Raw genomic sequence first — 23,279 nt, 5'->3', positions numbered from 1 at the left:
TACATTTTGACATTGGGCATATGTTCAATCAGTTTCTACTCTGCAAACTATTTAAATAATATACTGAGCTGATTAGAGACACTTGTGAACACTTAGATTGGAACACTTCCTGATTTTTATGCCCTTAATATTTTAACATGGTAGGCCATAAACCTTTTTTACACCATGGACCCCTACAATTAACCGAGGGATCCATGGATCCCACGTTCTTGAATAATGTTACGTCAAGCATGCTATACTGTAGTTCTATTTCTAAGTCTTCAGTGAGTTTGGATAAATTCCACAAGATGATTTCAACCACTGAACAGGAACCAGTGACTGCAGGCGATTACTACCTTGCCTTCAAAAGGCTGACAAACATGTGCCCTCATCAACTATATGTTAGTGCAGTATTTGGTCTCCTGAAATCTGTCAGCCAATTGTAAGGCAGGTTCACATGGGGAGAGAGCTGATAGATACACTCAGTGGCCACTTTATTAGGTACATGAGTATTTCTGTATGTCCGTGGTCTTCTGATGCTGTAGCCCTTCAACTTTAAGGCTCAATGTGTTATGCATTCAGAGACGTAACATACAGTTATTTGAGTTACTGTAACCTTTCTGTCAGCTTGAACCAGTCGGGCCATTCCCCTCTGACCTCCCTCATTAATAAGGCATTTTCATCCACAGAACTACAGCTCACTGGGTGTTTTTGATAATCACACTATTCTCTGTTAACTCTAGAGACTATTGTGTGTGAAAATCCCATATCAGCATTTTTGGAGATACTCAAAACACCCTGTTTGGCACCTAACAATCATTCCACAGTCAAAATCACTTAGATCACACTTCTTCCTCATTCCAATGTTTAGTCTGAACCGCTTGACCATGTTTATTTACTTTTATGCATTGAGTTGCTGCCACACGATTGGCTGATTAAATATTTGCATTAATGAGCAAGATGGCAGCGCACATGGATGCAGCGGCCCCAACCAACGGTGACATTTCTTGTACTGTTTGTCTTTTCCATGAGTGAGAAACACTGCTGAGTAATAGGAAAACTAAAATCTGCAAGTCTGCTTTGCTAATAAGTGGAATAGTGAAGGTGCTGCACAGTTACAGACCAATGCAGGGAGTGGGGGCTTGCTCCTCACCGCAGTCTATTCGGGGAAGCCGTGCGCTGGAAGCATGCCAGTACTAAAGCGAAACTTAAAGCAGATACCTGCGCCCCCATCAATTCTACTTGTTAACATCCGATCGCTAGAAAATAAACTGGATTAAATGTGTTTGCGTCCGAACCAGCGGGAGATGAGGGACTGTTGTACAGTCGGCCTGACAGAAACGTGGCTTCAAGACACCATTCCAGACTCAGCCATCCAGCTGGAAGGTCTAAACTCCTTTTGAACAGTCAGACATGCTGCAACCTCGGGCAAGACCCGTGGAGGAGGTCTATGTGTCTACATCAGTAAGAACTGATGTGTGAACACCTTGGCAGTAATGGCCCACAGCTCACCCGCAGATAGAGTTTTTGATGGGGATGTTCTGCTGACTGAGGGACTGCACTGTCATTCTGATTATTGCTGTTGACATCCCCCTACCCCCATGTTAATGCTGGGGAAGAATAATGAAGTGTGGTAGTGTAATGTCATGTCCCATTCACGTACTTCTTACATATAAATCGTAATGAATTATGTAATCAAACAAAAATGCTTAATCAAACAATATATTTACAATATTACTCAGCTATTACTGAAATATTAAATAGACTGCACTCTGCCCTGCTTAGCCAAAAATTCCAACTCAATATAAAACACTGGCGGGAGTATTCAAAGACATTTTCAATCTCTCACTGCTATAGTAGGAAGTTCCCACCTGCTTCAAAAAGGCAACAGTTATACCAGAGCCCAAGAAGAGCAGAGTGAGCTGCCTATACAACTACGGTCCAGTAGCCCTCACGTCTACGGTGATGAAATGCTTTGAAAGGTTGGTTGTGGCTAGAATCAACACCTGTCTCGGGAAGGGCCTGGACCCTCTGCAGTTTGCCTATTGCCACATTAGATCTACAGCACACACGGTCTCAATGGCTCTCCACGCAGCCTTGGATCACCTGGATAATGCAAATACCTAAGTCAGGATGCTGTTTAATGACTATAGCTCAGCATTTAACACCATCATTCCTACAGTCTTGATCGAAAAGCTACAGAACCTGGGCCTCTGTACCTCCCTCTGCAACTGGATCCTCGACTTCTTATCTGGAAGACCACAATCTGTGGGGATTGGAAATAACATCTCCACCTCACTGACAATTAACGCTGGCACTCCACGGGGATGTGTGCTTAGCTCACTGCTCTACTCTCTCAACACCCATGACTGTGGCTCAGCGTAGCTCGAGCAGCAGCTATAAATCTGCTGTTGATACAACCATAGTTGGCAGGATTTGCAAAACTAGTCACCTCTGTCATGGGCACCAGCCTCCATGGTTTCCAATCCATCTTCAAGGAGCGGTGCCTGAGGAAGGTCATTAGGGATCCCCAGCACCCGGGACATGCCCTCTACACACTGTTACCATGGGGAAGGAGGTACAGAAGTCTGAAGGTGCACAACCAGTGATTCAGGAACAGCTTCTTCCCCTTTGGCATCCAATTTCTAAATGGACATTCAACCCATGAAGACTACTGTTTTAACCTAACCATTTAATAGATGTATATACACTTCATGTAACTCAGTTTTTGTTTTCTATATTTATCATGTATTTCATTGTATTGCTGCTGTGAAGTTATCAAATTTCACAACATGTGCTGGTGATATTATTTCTGATTCTGAATACATTTACACACACACACACACACACACACACACACACACACACACACACACACACACACACACACACACACACACACACACACACACACACACACACACACACACACACACACACACACACACACACACACACACACACACACACACACACCCCTATATAATACAACTACTATATAGATATCTACAGCATAGTATATTTTAAATTGTCCCATTCAGGCCTAAAGATTTAATCACCATGGAACCTTTCTTACTTTTGTGGGATAATGTCTTTCCTGACGAGGTGTCACTCTGCTTGGCAGGTAAGACTCATGGCTGCACACAATCTCAAATTCTTGGACCTTCTCCGTGGTGGTTGTAGGAGTTGACTCTGGGACTGGAGGAAGTGATTCTAACAATGAACTCTGCTTTCTTCAACTGATCGATGTGTTGTCTCCAGATGACATCAGATATACTTGCCACTGTGCAGGAGAGTGGCCCAGTTCTGCCCTTAATCTTCCTAAATACCCACTTTTGGTCACCTCTGTAGTCCCTCGCCAGGACTGCTTGTCCAGGAGTGAAACATTGAACCTCCTTGTTTGAGCAGACCTCAATTTTTTTTCAGCTGCCTGTCCTGCATACTCCTTCTGGGATTAGGTCTGAGGAGATCCAGGAGTGAGCGCCAGGATTGACCCAGGAATAGCATCTTCTGGATGTGTTGGCAACCCCCGTCAAGGAAAGTTCATCCCGGCACCGGTAAGAATGGAGGAACTAGGATATCAGTTGCATATCCAGCCATTTTGAGTAGCCAAGTAGACCTGAGACAGAGTGAGTTTTTTTCTGGTTTCCCTTTGCATCATCTCTGCCGTAATAGGGAGACTTTCAATTTGCATTAGGGAAAGTACATCAAACAGAGCGTCCTCTTTTGTAAATTTTTCAGCTATTTCCTTTCCCAAGGGTTAAAGGGACAATCCATCAACATTTCCATGATTAGTCGTCCTCTTGAATTTGATCCTGTAATTGTGTCCTCCAAGAAACTGAGTCCATCTCTGCATTTGTGCTGTTGCTGTTAGTGCAACACTCTTCTGTGCATTGGAAATGGCCACTAGTGGTTGATGATCAGTAATGAGGGTAAACTCTCTCCCATACAAGTACTGGCTGAAACATTTTACCCCCAACTCAGACTCAAGGCCTTTCTGCCAATCTGTGCGTAAGGGAATGTGATGTAAAAGCTATGGGGCGTTCACTTCCATCACTCGTGATGTGACATGACTGCAAATATATCGTAAGGCGAGGCTACAGGCAAGCTTCACTGGACAATAGTACAGTGTCTGACATCACCATTTCCTTTGCCTTTTGGAACGCTGCTTTGTCTATTGTAATTTCTTCCCAAACTGTAGTAACGAGTTCAAGGGGTGGAGCACAGTGGCCAGATTTGGAACCCGTTATGGTAATTGACAAATCCTGAAAAGAGCCACATCTGTGACACGTCCTTTGGCCTTGGGGCATCCACCACTGCTTGAATTTTCTCAGCACACTTGCGTAATCCTTGTGCGGCGATGGTGTGACCACAGTCAGCGATACTTGATTTAAAGAATTCACACTTGTTCCGTCATACTCTGAGCCCTTAAACTTCTAATCATTTTAATACACTCTTGAGATTTTGGAGATGGCCCTTGTCATCCTCACTGGTAACAATGAAGTCATCCAGGTAAAACTGAGTCCCCGGGCAGCCTGCAGCACCTGGTCCATAGCTTTCTGCCAGAGTGCAAAAGCACATGCTGCTCCAAAAATAAGCCTCTTATAGCGACAAAGCCCTTTTTGGGTGTTTATGACTCTTCTTCCATCTCCATCTGTAGGTAGGCCTCAGCTAAGTCCACTTTGCTGAAGAGATTCCCTCCAGAAAGTGTTGTAAAGATATTCTCCATCCTGAGCAGAGGGTAGTGATCTATTTTCAGTACTGGGTTGATGATGACCACAGATCCTGACTGTCCAATCCTTCTTGGCTACTGGGACCATTGGCATTGCCCACATGCTCCACTTCACCTTGGAAGAAATTCCTTCAGCTTCCATGCAATTTAGCTCACCCGCTGCTTTATCATGGATGGTATAAGGAACCGGATGGGCTTTGTAAAATTGAGTGTGGCATTTCCATTTAACACTATTTTTCCCTTCATATGTTTGAATTTTCCAAAACCATCATTGAAAACTACTGTGGCATCATAGAGTACCTTTCTTAATTTGCTTTCTGTTGACTCTGTCGCAGGGGTTGTGACATCTAAATGGTGGATGGATCTCTAATAAAGTTGTAGTTGTCTAGGCGAATCATGGCTCCACAATGCTGGCCCTCCTGTTTTTACCACATGCAAGCCCAATGTGGCTTGTTGGTTGTTGTATTTCACTGTTTCAAATATCATTCCCGCAGGAGTTATCTTTTTTCCAATATAAGTTCTTAGTTGGAGATCTGCATGCTTCAGTTTACTATGCCATTCAAACACATTTTGTGGAATGATTGAAACAGCCGAGCCAGTGTCCAATTCCATTGTAATTAATTAATCATTCACTTCTGGTGTAAGCCACATTGCTTGTCTCTCTTATTGCTTTTCACATTATAAAACTCAAGGCTATTTAGACACAAGTCACTCTCATCTTTGTCAGATTTTATCAACAGCATACAGATTAGTGCTCTTTTTGAAACTGCAGATTAACTTTTTATCTTTTTCTCTTCCCTGTGCAGACCATGAATTTTTGTCTCTTTGTACGTGTTGCATTATTTGCAAGTTTGGCCATTAAGCTGGCATTGGTCTGGTGTGTGAGCCCCTGCCACAACAGTAACACAATTTGTTTGGCCAGGCAGGTTTCTGCCCAGACTTTGCAATTTTGTTCACACTTATTTTGATCCCAGACTGCAACTCAGTTTCATCTCTGGCTGCTGATTCCATTGATACAGCAATTTCAACTGCTCTTTTAAATATGAGTTGTGCTTCAGTTAGGAGCCATTTTTGAGTGCTTTCTTGTAAGATTTCACAAACTAAATGATCTCTCAGTACATCATTAAGCCCATCTTCATCGCTTCATTTCGTGTTGTCGATATTTATTGCTTATTCATTTATTATTTTTATTTCTTTTTGTGTTTGCAGTTGCACATTGTTTGTTGTCCTGTTGGTGCAGTCCTTCATTGATTATATTATAGTTATTGGATTTATTGAGAATGCCTGCAAGAAAGTGAATCTCTGGGTTATATACGGTGACATATACACTACTGTGCAAAAATCTTCAGCACATATATATAACTAGGGTGGCTAAGACTTTGCACAATACTTTATTTGTCAACATGCAGAGGAGAGCAAGCTTGTAAATCTGGTGGGAGCAAAGGATGTTGAGAATGGTGAGGGTAGAGCACCACGGGAGTAGTGTGGCAGAGGAGGAGTGCCAGGAGTGGGGAGGGTGACACAGGTGCAGACACTCCTAGCCCTAAGACACCAGGCAAGGTCATTTGATTCCAAATAGTTGGTTTATTGATCATTACAGAATGTCTCTCTGGTGCTTCCCACTCCCTTTCCCCTTTCCCAACCATGATTCCCCTCTCCCTGTCCCCTTCCCACTCTCAGTCCACAATAGAGACCCATATCAGGATCAGGTTTATCATCACTCACATACGTCATTTTTTTTGTGTGGTAGCAGTACTGTGCAATACTCTTTCCGATGTAGCCAGTTATTTATTTATTTATTATTATCACGTGCTTCTCACTGTTTGTGAACCCGTGAATTTTGTCTGTTTTCTCCCTGTTTTAACTTGACCGTCTCTTCCCTTTTGAAGAAACACGTGCTGCACTTCTTAAAAACTCAAATGTCTCTCTTCTCTTCTGAAGAAAAAAAAAGTGCTGTGCTTCAACAAGTAGGTAGTCGTCTTGGGTTCTTTTTAAAACTTCCTTGTCGCCACTGTTATATTTTGTGACTCCAGAAACTAATGGAAAGAAAAACACAGGAGCCAGTTTTTTCTCATTAGTGAGGTGGTCTAATGATGCATGTCATTCCTGTACTTCTTACATATAACCTCTAATGAATTATGTAAACAAACAACAATGCTTAATCAAACAGTATATTTACAATACTACTCAAATATTACTGAAATATTAAATAAACTACAGTTTATACCAACATTTCTGGAGCCTACAAGGCTATCCTCCACCCTCGATTCAGATATTCAGACCTCATATTCATTTTGCTAACTAGTTAACGACCACTAGTTATATCAATTTACAGGGAGATCAGGACCTGGCCAGAAGGTGCTGCAGGACTGCTTAGAAAACACTCTCACCACCCTCAGGTTCCCCTTAAATATTTCACTGTTCACCCTTAACCTTAGATGTCTAGTTCTAGTCTCCCCCAACTTCAGTGGAAAAACCTTGCCTGCATTTACCCTATCTCTATCCCTCATAATATTGTATACCTCTGTCAGATCTCCCCTCATTCTCCTACGCTCCAGGGAATAAGCCTATTCGGCCTTTCCCTCTAGCTCAGGTACTCAAGTCTCGGTAACTTCTTTGCAAACTTTCTTTGTACTCCTTTCAATTATATTGAGATCTTTCCTGTAGTTAGGTGAACAGAGCTGCAGACAATACAGATGTCCCCCGCTTTATGAAGGTTCGCTTCACGCCACTTCGCTTTTACGAAAGACCTACCTTAGTACCTGTTTTTGCTAATCGAAAGAAATCCGAAGAGGATTTTCGCTTTTACGAAAAAAGGCACCCGCTTTAAACTTGTGTTTACCCTGAGAAAGATTACCATGACTGTGAAGCCATGCGTGGGCAGGTGTGTGCGCATGTGTGTACGTGCTAATTTTATTTAGGTTTTATGTGCTATTTGGTATGATTTGGTAGGTTATTTTTTGGCTCTGGGAATCTTCAGAAATTTTCCCCATATAAATTAATGGTAACCGCTTCTTGATGCCATTTTGGCTTACAAACGGTTTCATAGAAATGCTCCACTTTCAGATAGCGGGGGAATCCCTAGCCTTCACCATCATCTTATACAATTTCAAGAGAACGTTCCAACTCCTGCACTCAATACCAACCAGCTAAAGGCTGAGTGTCTGGTCTTACAGTTTGAGAGTATAATCAGAGTCACAGCAGGCGAATTGTTGTGTGCTCTGTGGCAGATTTGAAACAAGTTGCTAAATACAGGAAATATGTAGGATTATATAGTTTGTGCAATCTGTGATGATTAAGCGTAGGAACTGCCGCAAGACTCGGCGAGGCTCAAAGTGCTGATGAGCCACATCCAAGCGTTGTTGGGCAAAAGGATAAATGACCTGAAGGGGATAGGTCATTGTAGTTTCAGCACACAATACCGGTCTAGTGTGTGCAGACTGAGACCACTTGCATATTTTGGAATCAAAGGACAATTCACTTGAAAGCAAAACAAGGCCACGACAACTCAAGCAGTGTGAAGCCTATTGGAAGATATAGTAAAAGGCACCAAATACTGAAACAAGTGAAGAAGTTGGTGACCTGGATAGATTGCATAAGTTGTTCATGCGCAATCAGAATCCTACCTTCCACTTCCATTCCTCAGTGTATGGTGAAGGGAAGAGATTGCCAACGGAAGTAGTCGTTAGTGCTGCAGTGCCAGTGATGTGTGTGGAGGAACTTAATCAACATCAAACTGCTGGAATAATAAAGCTCAAGGAGTCATCTGTCTCCTTCATACCGGCCCTGGGAAAATGATCAAAGCGAAAAGAATATATGAAATTGGAGTGAAACGTAGTGAGAGTGAAGCAAAGCTCCTGCTTTTGATTGTTCAGTATCCACTATCCAATTTGACGGGGCTAGACTGGGGAGAGATCAAGAGTATAAAGGAACGATCTGAAAAGCTAGATGTGTGGCCTGAAGTACTTTCAGATGAATTTGAAAATATTCATCAGTAAGGAAGCCAAGAAGTAAGCTGCACTGTTCTTCAAAGCACAACATGTGTCTTACAGTATAAAGGATGAGGTTGGGAATATCTGAAGAGACTACAGGGAGAGCTGCTATTTATCGGTTGAGTTTTCAGATTGGGCTACTCCATTCATTACTGTAGTGAAGACAAATTGCACCTTTTAGAATCTGTAAAGATAAACAATTAACAGGGAAACTCAAATAGACGGATAGACCTTACCCTTGACTTAAGATTTGTTTGCTCAGCTGGGTGGGTAGATAATTCGACTTTATCTGGGACCTGTTTAACAGACGGTGAAATTCAGCTATAAGCATTCATTATGTATTGTTTTAATGCAATAGATTTATACTTAAGAGATTAACTTCATCCTGATATTCTGATATTCTGAGGGCTGAGTTGTTCTCCGATCTTGGCAATCCTCTTGCAAACGTTTTGACGCCATACGAGGAGACATCATCAGTGCGCGGTTTATTTGTAGTGTGTCCTCTGAATGCTTGGCCTCTATATACTTATCAATCAGCTGATTGGTTGTCGTTATGGAAATTCGACTGTGATGTAGGGAGGGGCTCTCATCGCTGATTGGTTGCGTGGCGAACTCTGTGCCTTGTGATCTTGAATTTTGCCCACGTTGGCTCATAAATAGGATCGAGGTCAACGTGTCTATTTATAGAATTATTTGCAGAAAACCATGCCGTGTGTTTGCTGGTGCCATGACTTTCACTGATGCCCAGTTGAATTTGTGCCCCTCTCGATCTTCATGGGTAGAGACCAGGGAGAGTTGGTCATGCCGCTTTACAGCCATGGATGTTCATGGATCCTTGTTAACAGTTTACACAAGCGTGAGAGTGAAGAAGACATCTGTACTAACTGAAGTATCTGAGAAATTTACTGTCACCACCTTTCTCCTGATCTCAGTGCGGGTGAGCTCTCCTCTCTCTCCCCCGAGAAGCAAAAACTGCGGATGCTGAACTACTGAAATGAAAATGGCAAAGACAGCATCTGAGAAGGAAGAAAGAGAGCTGGTGCTGCAGGACCTCTGAAGAAGGGTAATTGAACTGAATTACCATCTAGAACCATAGAACCACAGAACATTACAGCACAGAAACAGGCCTTTTGGCCCTTCTTGGCTGTGCTGAACCATTTTTCTGCCTAGTCCCACTGACCTGCACCTGGCCCATATCCCTCCATACACCTCTCATCCATGTACCTGTCCAAGTTTTTCTTAAATGTTAAAAGTGAGCCCGCATTTACCACTTCATCTGGCAGCTCATGCCACACTCCCACCACTCTCTGTGTGAAGAAGCCCCCCCCAATGTTCCCTTTAAACTTTTCCCCCTTCACCCTTAACCCATGTCCTCTGGTTTTTTTCTCCCCTAGTCTCAGTGGAAAAAGCCTGCTTGCATTCACTCTATCTATACCCATCATAATTTTATACACCGCTATCAAATCACCCCTCATTCTTCTACGCTCCAGGGAATAAAGTCCGAACCCATTCAACCTTTCTCTGTAACTCAGTTTCTCAAGTCCCAGCAATATCCTTGTAAACCTTCTCTGCACTCTTTCAACCTTATTAATATCCTTCCTGCAATTAGGTGACCAAAACTGCTCACAATAAACTGCCCACAATAACTGTACCGATTCTGATTCCTGGCCAGCTGGTTGGCGTGTGGCAACACCTAGAATTGGTCACCTGGATTGTGTGTCACTTGAACTTTCTATTTTGTACAGTGAATGGTGGGAAGTTAAGTCCAAGATCCAGCCACACACATCCCTTGCACTCGAAAAAAAAGGTGTAATCACATTCATGCAACATTGCCCTGTCTACAGCCAGCCTTTCTGTATTAATTTGTCCTTAACTGCCAGTCAGAGCAAATGGAGTAGCAGAGGGTGAGGCCATTGAGCCCATCATACTGCTGCAAGCACTTTCAAAGGCATGCACTATTTAGGACTAAGATCCTGTACTTTACCCTTCAAATGCTTTCTTTTTCTGGAATCTGTTGGTGAGGCTGCACTTGGAGTACAAAACCGGGTGCAGGTTTGGTCATCTTGTTACAGAAAAGGTGTGGTTAAACGGGAAAGGGTGAAGAGAAGATTTAAGAGGATGTCAGGATTAGAGGGCCCGAGTTACAGGAAGAGATTGGCCAGGGTGGGTCTTTATTCCTTGGAATGCAGGAGAAATGTAGGAGAACCTTACAGAAAGGTTTAAAATTATGAGAGGAACTGTTAAGTTGGATGGTAACAATTCTTTCCCCAGGGCAGGGGAGTCCAAAGCTGGGTGGGGAAGGGGCACTGGTTTAGGGTGAGAGTGAAAAATTTAAAAAGAGACCTGAGGGGCAATTTTTCACACAGAGGGTGGTGATTATATGGTTTTAATATATCTATCTCATTGGCTCTTCACTCAACCTTGGAACCTTTGGATATTCACTTTTATATATTCATGGAAATATTTAAAAAGGTATAGAAATGTTCTCATGTTCCCTGTATTTATTGCTTATTTATTTATTATTATTCTTTCTTTCTGTATTTGCAGTTTGTTGTCTTTTGCACACCGGTTGAACGCCCAAGTTGGTGCCGTCTTTCATTAATTCTATTATGGATTTATTGAGTATGCCTGCAAGAAAATGAATCTCAGGGTGGCATACATGTACTTTGATAATAAATTTACTTTGAAGTTTGGATTTCTTGACATAGCTCTTGGGTCGATGGTATAGGTAAATATCACCCATCGGTGTGATCTTGACTCACATTCAGTCCTTTGGAGCAGTTGCTGCAGTCAAATCGCATATTTTATCTACATTTTTACTACGGGGAGAATTTATTTGCATAGTGAGTCAAGGAAGCAATCAGCTAACATCAGTGACCAGTTGGCATGAAACTCACACCCAAATACTAATATATTCCACAACACACACAAAATGCTGGTGGAACACAGTGGGCCAGGCAGCATCTATAGGGAGAAGCACTGTCGACGTTTCGGGCTGAGACCCTTCGTCAGGACTAACTGAAATAAAAGATAGTAAGAGATTTGAAAGTGGGAGGGGGAGGGGGAAATGCGAAATGATAGGAGAAGACAGAAGGTGGTGGGGTGAAGCCAAGAGCTGGAAAGTTGATTGGCAAAAGGGATACAGAGCTGGAGAAGGGAGAGGATCATGGGACGAGAGGCCTAGGGAGAAAGAAAGGGGGAGGGGAGCACCAGAGGGAGATGGAGAACAGGCAAAGAGTGATGGGCAGAGAGAGAGAAAAAAAGAGGAGGAATAAATAAATCAGGGATGGGGTAAGAAGGGGAGGAGAGGCATTAATGGAAGTTAGAGAAGTCAGTGTTCATGCCATCAGGTTGGAGGCTACCCAAACGGTTTATCAGGTGTTGTTCCTCCAACCTGAGTGTGGCTTCATCTGGACAGTAGAGGCCATAGGTAGAGATATCAGAATGGGAATGGGATGTGGAATTAAAAAGTGTGGCCACTGGGAAATCCTGCTTTCTCTGTGTGCCTCTCTAAACAGCAGCAGCAGGAGGAAGTAAAGCCTCAGAGGGCTCCTGTGCACCATTCACCGGCAACTTCCCCTCCATGTTGCAGGTCTTGTAACTTTATATAAATGTATGTTACCACTGAATTCAAAAGCAGTCCTATTTCAGATTATTAGCATACAGATTGGTTTCCCATCTACTTTATTGGCATGAGGTTCAACTATAAAAATGACTGCCTCACTTATTAGAAAAATAAATAAAGCCGAGCAGCTTTGGCTAATCCATGAAGGAGACCAATGAATAAATAAATTCTGTTTGACCTTCTTTATTTCATCACTTTTATGTCTGCCTATTTTCTATGGGAAAGAAAATGTTCATGTAGTTCCATCTATACCGAAGATTTTTCTGGTGGTATATTTTGAGTTGTATTTTGTGTTTGGTGAGCCTTTCATAATGTTAACACGCAGGTCAACAAGCTGTCAGTGCAATTACTTCCAGACACTGCCTGTATTAGCTCTGACGTTTTGTTTAGGCGTTAGGGAACCGGCTGTTATTTCAGTCAGAAAATTTTATTCATCTTCCCGATAATCGTCTTCGGGCACGTATGCATCGTTTCACTTCAACATGTAAAAAGATCAAAAGATAATTTTAGCAATCGCATCTGGGAACATAGGAATCTACTAATCATTTGATGGAAGAGATGGGTATTTGCAAAAATGGTAGTGGAAGATTTAGACTAGAAATAAGGAATAATGAACAGAGAAATGGTTACTGTATCACCGTGTTTGCATTTTGTAAAGTGGATAGCAATGCTCCTTCATTATAGGCGATAAAGAGCCTTTTCCAAAATGATTGCACTAAGGAGGACGTAAATAAATAAGAACCCAAAAGCTAGTGAAAGTTTTGTTTTATGTGGGCTTTTTGGACTAAATCCCCCTGTATTGGAGCTCAAATCGTCTTGTGCTCTGGGCTCAAGCAGAGTTTAACTCTGTAAAGTTCAGAGACAGAATTGCATTTATGAAGTCACCTAACCCCAGATAATTTCCAATGAATGCACTGCTGTTGTAGTCTTAAAAGTATAACGTGCACCCAGAAAGCTCCAACAGTGATCTGCATTTGCAGTGTTGATTGAGAGATAAGTATTAGTGAGGATATTGGGAAGGACTCCTCTGGTCTCCCTGATAACAGAGCCAAAGGATCTTTCATTGCCATGTGGAAGTGCAGACAGGACTTTGGTTTAAAGTTATACCTACAGCAATGCAGTTTGCTGAACTGAGGAGTCAGGCTAGGTTTTCGTGTTCAGGTCTCTGGTGAGGGACTCGGACTCTGATAAGAATGCAGATAGCAAAAGTTTGGAAGGCTGTAAGTAAACAAAGGCATTTTCTTTTCCTTTGAGAGTCAAGCCTTAGAGCAGGAGGAAGGGTGAACGACTGTTGTTGCCACAGCTGGTTGCAGGATTTTCACTTTGGCACTAGGTGGCGGTGTGGGCTGTAAGGAGGATACATAGAGGCTCCTGGGACTACAGATAGGCTAAATGATCGAGAAGGAAAGAGCAAGAAGCTTTATAATGTAAGGACATATGAGGTTAGCAACTTTAGTGGAAAAAATAGGAAAGTACAGATTTTCTTACGAGGTAAGAAATTGAACTATGCTGATGTACACAAGTCCACAAAGATTTAGTGTACTTGTTTGTGAATCTGTGAAGGCTAGCAGTAGATTCAACAAGCGATTGGAAAGGTGAATTGCCCTTTATTGCAAGAGGATTTGAGTGCAGTAGTAGAGAAAACTTGCTCAAATTATATGAGCCACGGCGAGACCATATCTGGAATATTGTGCAGAGTTGGGCTCTCCCTTCCCAAGGGAGATGAGCTTGCAATAAACCACATTGATTCTGGGGGTGTTGGGTTTGATATCTGAGGGGTGCACCAGCCTTGTATTCACTGGGAATGAGAGGTGATCTGAGTGAATTATTCAGAACTCTTAAGGAGGTTGACTGAGTAGATGCAAGGGTATTTTCTCTGTCTAGGGTATCTAGAACCAGGGGTCTCAGACTCAAAAGAGTTGGAGCTTTCAGGACATGGATATGAAGAAATTCCTTCACTGGGAGGTTATGAATCTTTGGAATTCTGTACACAAAAGGGCTGTGAAGTTTCAGACACTGGGCACATTCCAGGGAGATCTATAGATCTTTTTAGATATTAAGAGAATTTGGGGATTTGTGGGTAGTGTAGTGAAGTGGTTCTGAGAGGCAAGGTCTCCCATGACCTTGTTGAATGGTGGTGTGTGTACAAGGGACCAAATGGCCTTGATGCACCATCAATAACTCACTCTGAGACGTAAAGGTGAGATATCGGCTTTTATTGACTGGAAGGAAGAAGGAACAAGCAGTGGTTGACCACCATACTACATCCTGGAGACAGAGAGGCCGGGCTCAGGCCTCAATCGCCTTTATACCGGGGTCTGTGGGAGGGGCCACAGGAGCAGTCAGCAGGGGGCGTGTCCAGACAGGTATATGTAGTTCACCACAGGCCTAATCCTGCTTTGATTGCCTCTAAGGTGCAAATGGAGATGATAAGCCCACCAAGTCCCACGTCAAAGTTTGGCAGCAGGGAAGGAAGGATACAGAAGGGGAAAGGTGGGGAAAGAAAGATGGAGACCATTCCACGTGGGCAGAACAGGCACCTGAGCTCAGGTTCTGCCAGTAAGGACTTACACATTCTCTCTGTGCCACCACTCCATTTTCCTCCCGTAGACAAGCTGCAAGTTATCTGTTAATGCAGCTTAATGGGAAAACAAATTGAAAAAGAGGGGGTTGATGAGTATATGTGAGAGTGAATGTCTTTCTGGGATACAGGGAATTAAGAGGGGTATAGAACACAAATAGGATTGTCCCTCCAGGAGATAGCACAAGTGTGATAGGCTGAGTGGCCTCTATCTGTGTCAATAGGGGTATCAGAAAAGAAACTGTGGCAAGAGCTGGCGTACTTCCACACACCATCTCTATTAATATCCTCTGCCTTGAACATAAAGCAAAAATTATTACAACAAGGTCCAGGCCCCTTGGCATGTGATCAATGTTCCCTCCAATTTGTAATGACCAGTGTGCGCAAAAAAATCTTGTGCTGTGCAAGTTTTTGCCCGATGACAACTTGTGCGCACTGAATTTTTAAGTGGAAGTAAATCTGAAGGTAACAAGCCGTTCTGCTTTGAATGAGCTCGCAGCTCTTTTGCGCTTCACACACTTTGCTTCTTCGGAATTCAACAAAGTGAATCAATAATTTCTTCAATAAAAACTGTAGAAATAAGCCAGTTCTAAAATCTGCAGACTAATCATTGCAAACTCCACGTTGTCAACACTGTCCGCATCAGACACTGGAAAGGGAAATGTGATCGTGTGCGATTGTGAAATATACTTAACATGGCAGTGATGTAGATGGTGACAACCTTTTGTGCCCAGTTTAAATGTCTTTGTGCACTAGTAGCAAAAGATGCATGCACGTGCACACCTTAGAGGGAACATTGTTCGCGATGTTGTGTCGATCTCTTAACCTGCTCTAGGATTAAGCCTGCAAAGCCCTCAATTTTTCTATCATCCATGTGCTTATCTAAAAATTAGATAAATGCTCCGAACGTATCTGCCTCTACCACCTCTCCTGCCAGGGCGTTACATGCATCTACCACTGTCTGTGTAAAAAACTTACCTATGATGTCCCCCGTACTTGAGTTTGAGTTTGTCTTCTTGGCCAGTCCTCGAACCCTCAGCGCCTTCCGTGTGCAAAAACCTATTGAGCATACGCAAGCGACACACACGAGACGCTGGAGGAACTCAGCAGGCCAGGCAGCATCTACGGAAAAGAGTGCAGTCCACGTTGAGTATACTCAATGCTGGAGTGTCCATACCCCTCTGTCAGGTTTGACAGATCCCAATTACTGAAAGCATAATCTTTTAATCTGGATTTATTACCTTAATGCTGGTGAATTGTTCAAAAAAAAATCACCAGGACATTTACAAATGTTTAATGGATTTTACCGAATGCAATGCCTGGTAATGTAGGGGATATATAAACAATTGTTGAATTGCGACACGAGGAAAGATAAAGCATGTCTGAGACACAGGCCATGAATAAACATAAAATACTACAGAAAGGATGCAGGGTTGGTGCTCACTTTAGAGTGAGAGTCAGGATCAGGTCAGCTTACAAAAGGCAGGAGGTTTGATCTTCTGTTTAATGTCTGGGGAACGCACAGAATCTGGGCACCAAAACAGAGTTAAAAGGGAAAAGGACTGCAGTGATGCTGGATCAATGCTCCCTTGGCCTGGCCTGTGGTTTCTAGGGTTTTCTGTGGTGCAGTTGGGTGAGACCAATCACAAAGTCTTATCTTCACATGAGTCGTAATGATTTTCAGGTCTTTTAAAATCAAATGGCAACCATCGCAGGGAATAAATCAGCTCCTACCTCTCAGGTCAGAGTTCCCCATCACCCCAAGATGTTTGTACAGATTGGGTCTTAAGTACATGCTGACACCATTCCAAGTTGAATGAGTCAGTCACATTAATACGATGAATAGATTTTATTATCTAACCAACTATTTTGAATACTCACCACTGGAAAGCTGAAAATACTGTATATACAAGACTTATATTAGTTAGTGCCTTTCACGGCCTTGAGATGATCCAAAGAGCTTTATAGCCAATGAGGTGAGGGCCCTGTTGCCATATAGGACAATGCAGCAACCATCTTGTTCTCACAATTAATCACCAGATTGTCTGTTGTAACTGTTAATTGAAGGATAAGCATTAGGGAAAAGCTTTGTGGTTAATATCCTGCTTGATCTGTTCAGGCCAGAGATCCCTTAATATAACCTGCAGTTCTTCCCCTGTCATTTCCAACAAGAGGCACCTTGCTCATGGAGTCATACAGAGCAGAAACAGGCCCTTTGGCCCACTCAGTTCATGCTGATTATCACACAGTTCCCATTTTCCTTCCGGCATCTGCTTTGCCAAGATTTCCCGTATGGCCTCTCTGACTGCTCTCCCCATCCCCCACCTCCAGGAAGACAAGGACAGGGGAAGTACCTCCAACTCACCCTCTGCCACAAACAATTCCAACTCAGAGGGGAAAACTACCAAACCTTATATAACCAGGATGTGAAAGGTACGGTACCGCAGTGGTTAGCACAGCGTTCTACAGTACAGGCGACCCGGTTTCAATTCCCGCTGATGCCTGTCAGGAGTTTTGTACATTCTCCCTGTGACCGTGTGGATTTCCTCTGGGTGCTCCAGTTCCCTCCCACAGTCCAAAGAGCCAATTGGTCATTGTAAATTGTCCCATAATTAGGCTAGGATTAAATTAGGGGATGCTGGGTGGCGTGGCTTGAAGGGCCTATTCTGCTTCATATCGCAACGAGTAATTAAATGAATGAATAAATAACCTTCAGGACGTGCCACAACTTATTTGCTGGGTGGGGGAATCTAAAACTGGACGACACAAGTTTACAGGGAGTGGGGAGGTCTGAGAGGTAAACCTTTCACACAGAGTGTGGTACGAGCAGGTACAGTTACAGTATTTCGAAAGGCATTTGGACTTGTTTTTGGATAGGAAATGCAAAGAAAGATACAGACCAAACTTGAGCAAATGGGATTAATGGAGATAGGCAACCCAGTTGGCGCGAACAAGTTGGGATGAAGGGTCATCTTCTGAGCTGTACATCTCCATAACTCCATGATTCTAATTCTCTCTAGCTCCCTCGAGCACCATGGCTGAATATGGCCACATGGGCACAACCCTTGTATTGAGTCCCACTCTGGATCTCAGCTGACATTTGTGAACTGAGAACTGAGGTCACTTGAGGTTCTTCAGGTGATTCCACTGAATTACTGTGGAGAGTGGGGAGTGGGGGGGTGGAGAGAGAGAGAGAGTGAGAGAGTGTGTGTATGTGTATATATATAATTATCCCTGCTGTCCTGGTTTTCAACCAACATCTCTGAATCTGATGGACCTCTATTGATATCAATGGATCTGGGGTTGAGAGGGTGAACAGCTTTAAGTTTCTCAGTGTACACATCATCGAGGATCTCACGTGGTCTGTACCTACTGGAGGTGCCTCTTTCACCTCAGACAGCTGAAGTTTGGTGTGAGCCCCCAAATCCTAAGAACTTTCTAGAGGGGCACAATTGAGAGCGTCCTGACTGGCTGTATCACTGTCTGGTATGGGAACTGTACTTCCCTCAATCGCAGGACTCTGCAGAGAGTGGTGTGGACAGCCCAGCTCATCTGTAGATGTGATCTTCCCACTATTCAGGACATTTACAAAAACAGGTGTGTAAAAAGGGCCCAAAGGATCATTGGGGACCTGAGTTACCCCAAACATAAACTCTTCCAGCTGCTACCATCCGGGAAGCGGTACTGCCGCATTAAAGCCAGAACCAACAGGCTCCAGGACAGCTTCTTCCACCAGGCCGTCAGACTGATTAACTCACTCTGTACAATTGTATTCCTATGTTATATTGACTGTCCTGTTGTACATACTATTTATTACAAATTACTATAAATTGCACATTTAGACGGAGACGTAACGTAAAGATTTTAACTCCTCATGTATATGAAGTAAAGTCAATTCAATTCTGATGGTTATATCTGGGCTGTTGTTCTGGAAGGGTGCCTGCAGTGTGTCCCACATTACAGCAGGGAAACCTTCAAATTCTTCAGTAGCTCTAACACACTTAGGACTCCATTCAAGTTGTGAAAGTGATAGGCGGATGCAAAGCCCTTTCTAATCATTAGAATTACAAGCGAAAATGGCCCTCCGTCATATATCAAGTATCCCAGAAACGGAGCACTGTGATTGAGCGCCGCGTTAGCGTAGAGGTTAGCGCAACGCTATTACAGCTCGTGGCGTTCTGGTGTTTGGAGTTCAATCCCAGCCTTTTCTGCAAGAAGTCTCTGTACGTCCTCCCCGTGGAACTGGTGTGCTTCCTCCCACAGTCCAAAGACGTAGCAGCTAGGTTACGTGGCCATTGTGATCTGTTCCGTGATTAGGCTAGAGTTAATCAGGCTGCTGGGGTGGCGTGGCTCGAAAGGCCGGACGGGCCTACCCTGCATGGGACCGCTAAATGAATAAATAAATAATAAAGAAGGTGAGTCGTATGAAATGTAAATATTCCTGTTCCTCTCCCCCCCAAAAAAAAACCAGCTGCAGGACTTTTTGTAATACAGCACCTGACTGGAATTCTCTTTGTTGTTTGACTTGCCTCCATGGTGGCACATTCCTTTTGCCCCATGGTGCACTATGGGTTGGAAACCTTATTGCAGTGGAACAGTGAGCATCAACCATTTGGCTGACCCATTCGGTAATTAAAGTGTGATATCAGACCATGGCGCTGTAATCCAAAGACATTTCAAATCCCCTCAGCACTTAAATTCGGTTAATTAAGTAAATCTGGAATTGAAAATCTAATTGACGTAGAGATGACCTTGCGACTACCTGATTGCCTTAAAAGCCGTTTGGGTATCTGATGTCCTTCCAAGAAGCAATCTATTCCTTCCTTACCTGGCAATGTTGTCAGCTGCCTTCAGAATCAGGTTTCTTATCACAGAAGTATGTTCTGCCTCAGCAGTACAGTGCAGACATGCAAATCACTATTCTACAATGAAAAACAAAAAAATATAAGTCATGCAAAAAGAGAACAAAAAGTGAGGTAGCATTCATGAGTTCATAGTCCGTTTAGATATCTGATGGTGGAGGGGAAGAAGCTTTTCCTAAACGTTGAGTGCGCGTCCTCAGGCTCTTGCACCTCCTCCCTGATGGTAGCAATGACAAGACAGCGTGTCCTGGACGGATATGGTTCTTAATGAAGGATATTGCCTAACTGAGGCATCGCCTATTGAAGATCTCCTCAACAGTGGGAGGCTAGTGCCCACGATGGAGCTGGCTGAGTTTACAGACCTCCGCAGCTTCTACAACGCCCGAGGAAGTCAGTGGCTCGAAGATACTTAGAGTTGGGTGCACGTCCAGTAAAAAAATTTAAAAGAAAGCCACTTGTTAAAGGTTAATTTCTTTCCCAATGTGTTGAATATTGGAAGTTCTACACCTGCTGTTGGCTGGGTCCTCAGACTGACCAGAAAAGCCATTGCCCTGATAGTAGACACAAGGAACAAGGGAGGCAACCAGGCGAGCACAACCTTAATGTGAAGACATCGGTGCTCTGCTGCAGCCTGAGCTTCAGGTCCTTATGGGAAATGACCACTGATCAGTCAGCTCACTTCAACGCTTTCCCCACAGGTCTGGATGAGAATGATCCAGTGAGTCGATTCAAATAAAAAGCTGAGTAGAAACAACATATTATAAGAAAGAACCTTGAATTCAGTATCATTGCTGGCTTTGGCCTTGGTCATGAACTTCTCCTCAGAGTTGAAGCTGAACCCACAGAGAACTCGGCATTCACCCCAGTCATGTTTGTGAGGCAAAGGAAGAAATAATTGTTTTGATTCTTTGTTTGTTTAAACAGGAAATGTGGTAACATTACACAGGAAGTGGAAACATGTGTACTTTAGACATCAGAAGATCCGGGTGATGTTTTTGAGTAGGTTTAATATTTTGCAGACTTTTTAAACCGCAGAACATTTTGATGAGAGCAAACTGAGCACGACAACATTGATAGAAGGCAAAACATCCCCGAGGTGTTTATGAAGAAAGGAAATCTAGAAAGTCGTGTCAACTTAAGGGAGAGTTCAAAGCACTGACCAGGGCTGAGTTGAACAAGTGGGTTTTGCAGAGGCTTTAAAGTATAGAGAAATAAAGCACATTGGAAGGACTTAGGAAGAATAACGGAGAGAATGTGGGTTTGAAAATATAGTCAGAGGGGAGGTAGAGCAGACTCTGAAGAGCTGAGGGCATAAGTTGGGATGAATGACTGTTGGAGGTGGAAGAGACAGTGAGATGCAGAGCCATGAAGGAGATTTATAATCATGGGTGAGAACTTTTCAGTGAGGACAGAACATAGTACTTAGCAGGGAACAAGTTATAGACATCAGGGTCTGCTTGCTTTAGAACGTGGTCATAAAGCAGGAGAGCAGTTTGACTGAGAATGTTCAAAGTTTGAAGTACATTTATTTTCAATGCACATATATATCACCATATACAACCTTGAGATTCATTTTTTGTGGGCATTCATAGTAAGTACACAAAATATAATAGAGTTAATGAAAGACCGTACCCAATAGAACAGGCAAACAACTAAAATGCAAAAGACAAGAAATGGTGCAAATACAAAAATAAATAAATACTAACTAACTAACTAACTAAATAAATAAATATTGAGAACATGAGATGAAATGTCTTTAAAAGTGAGTCCATAGGTTGTGGGTACAGTTCAGTGATGGGGTGAGTGAAGTTGAGTGAGGTTATCTCCTTTGGTTCAAGAGCCTGATGGTTGAGGGGTAATAGCTGTTCCTGAACGTGGTGGTGTGGTCCGGAGGCTCCTGTACCGCCTTCCCGATGGCAGCAGCGAGAAGAGAGCATAGTTTGGGTGGTGGGGGTTGTTGATGGTGATGCTTTCCTGCAACAGAGCTCCATGTAGATGTGCCCAATGGTGGGGAGGGCTTTACCTGTGACGAACTGGGCCTTAACTATTACTTTTTGTAGGCTTTTCCTTTCAAAGGACTTGGTGTTTCCATACCAGTCCGTGATGCAACCAGTCAATATACTCTCCACCACATACCTATAGAAGCTTGCTTATAATTTTAAAGGACATGCCAAATCTTCACAAACTTCTAAGAAAGTAGAGGTGCTGACGTGTTATCTTTGTAATGGTACTTAGGTGCTGGACCCAGGACAGATCCTTTGAAACAATAACACACAGAAATTTAAAGTTTCTGACCCTCTCTGGCTGTGATCCCCCGATGAGGACTGTCTGATAGACCTTCGGTTTTCTCCTCTTGAAGTCAACAACCAGCTCCTTGGTCTTGCTGATACTGAGTGAGAGATTATTGTTGTGGCTCCACTCAAACGGATGTGGTTGAACGGGGACAAACCATACATTGCTCGGATTCCATGGGGTTTGACAGGAAGCTAGTGAGTGGAAAAGCTTTGGAGGAGTTGGCGGAAAGATGAAAAGTCCGAGTGAGGAGTGGTAAAGTGTACACCGGCAAATGATAGGTGAGTGGAGGGTGAAGCACGCTCCCTGGATGAGAAGTCCCAGAGGCACTGGTCATGTGCATCAATTAACCAATCCTCCACTTCAATGGAGCAACACATACAAAATTCCAGAGGAGCTGAGCAGTCATGCAGTATCTATGGAGGAGTCCTAATGAAGGATCTCAGCCCGAAACAGCAACTGCTTATACCTGCTGAGTTCCTCCAGCATTTTGTGCATGTTATCCTGGAGTCCCAGCATCTGCAGAATCTCTTGTGTTTATGACTTCCAGCATTTAATGGGCCTGACAATGAGCCAGCCACAGTGGGAAAAGCTCAATTGCGACAGAACGGATAACAATGGAAGATCGGCAAGTGTTCCTGAAAAGAAGGGACGTAAGTACTTCTTTTAGAGTCCTGATGGAGTCAGAAGATCATTATCAAACTATGTATGCAGCACACAAGCCTGAGGTTCGTCTTCCCCGCAGGCAGCCTTGAAGCAAAGAAGAACCATGGAACCTGTTCAAAGAAAAACAAACATCAAACCCCCTCCTCGCCTCCACGCACACAAAAAAACAATTTGTGCAAATGGCAACAATGACAAATAAGAGCAAAAAACACAGAACATACACAAAATCAAAAGGCATAACTCAGCCTTCAGCTTAGTGTTCCAATGGGTAAGATCAATGAAAAGCAGGAAACTCTTTTAGCCACCCATGGAGAAATACACAAGGCTGTGCACTCAATCAAGCCTGTGGCCGAAGACCATCGTCTTAGGTGTTGAAACAAATTTTAGCAAAAAAATTAACACATTTTAATAATTTAATATCAAAAGTTAAGACATAATTTAAAATATACTGTGATAGATGTGTAAAATAAATGGGTAACATCCCACATGGAAAATGATATAACATTTTAATGAAGCTATTAAACACCACAAAAAATAAATTTGAAAGTTC

The sequence above is a fragment of the Hemitrygon akajei genome, chromosome 29 (assembly GCF_048418815.1).
Source record: "Hemitrygon akajei chromosome 29, sHemAka1.3, whole genome shotgun sequence".
Classification (NCBI taxonomy): Eukaryota; Metazoa; Chordata; class Chondrichthyes; order Myliobatiformes; family Dasyatidae; genus Hemitrygon; species Hemitrygon akajei.
This window is presented reverse-complemented; position numbering follows the sequence as displayed.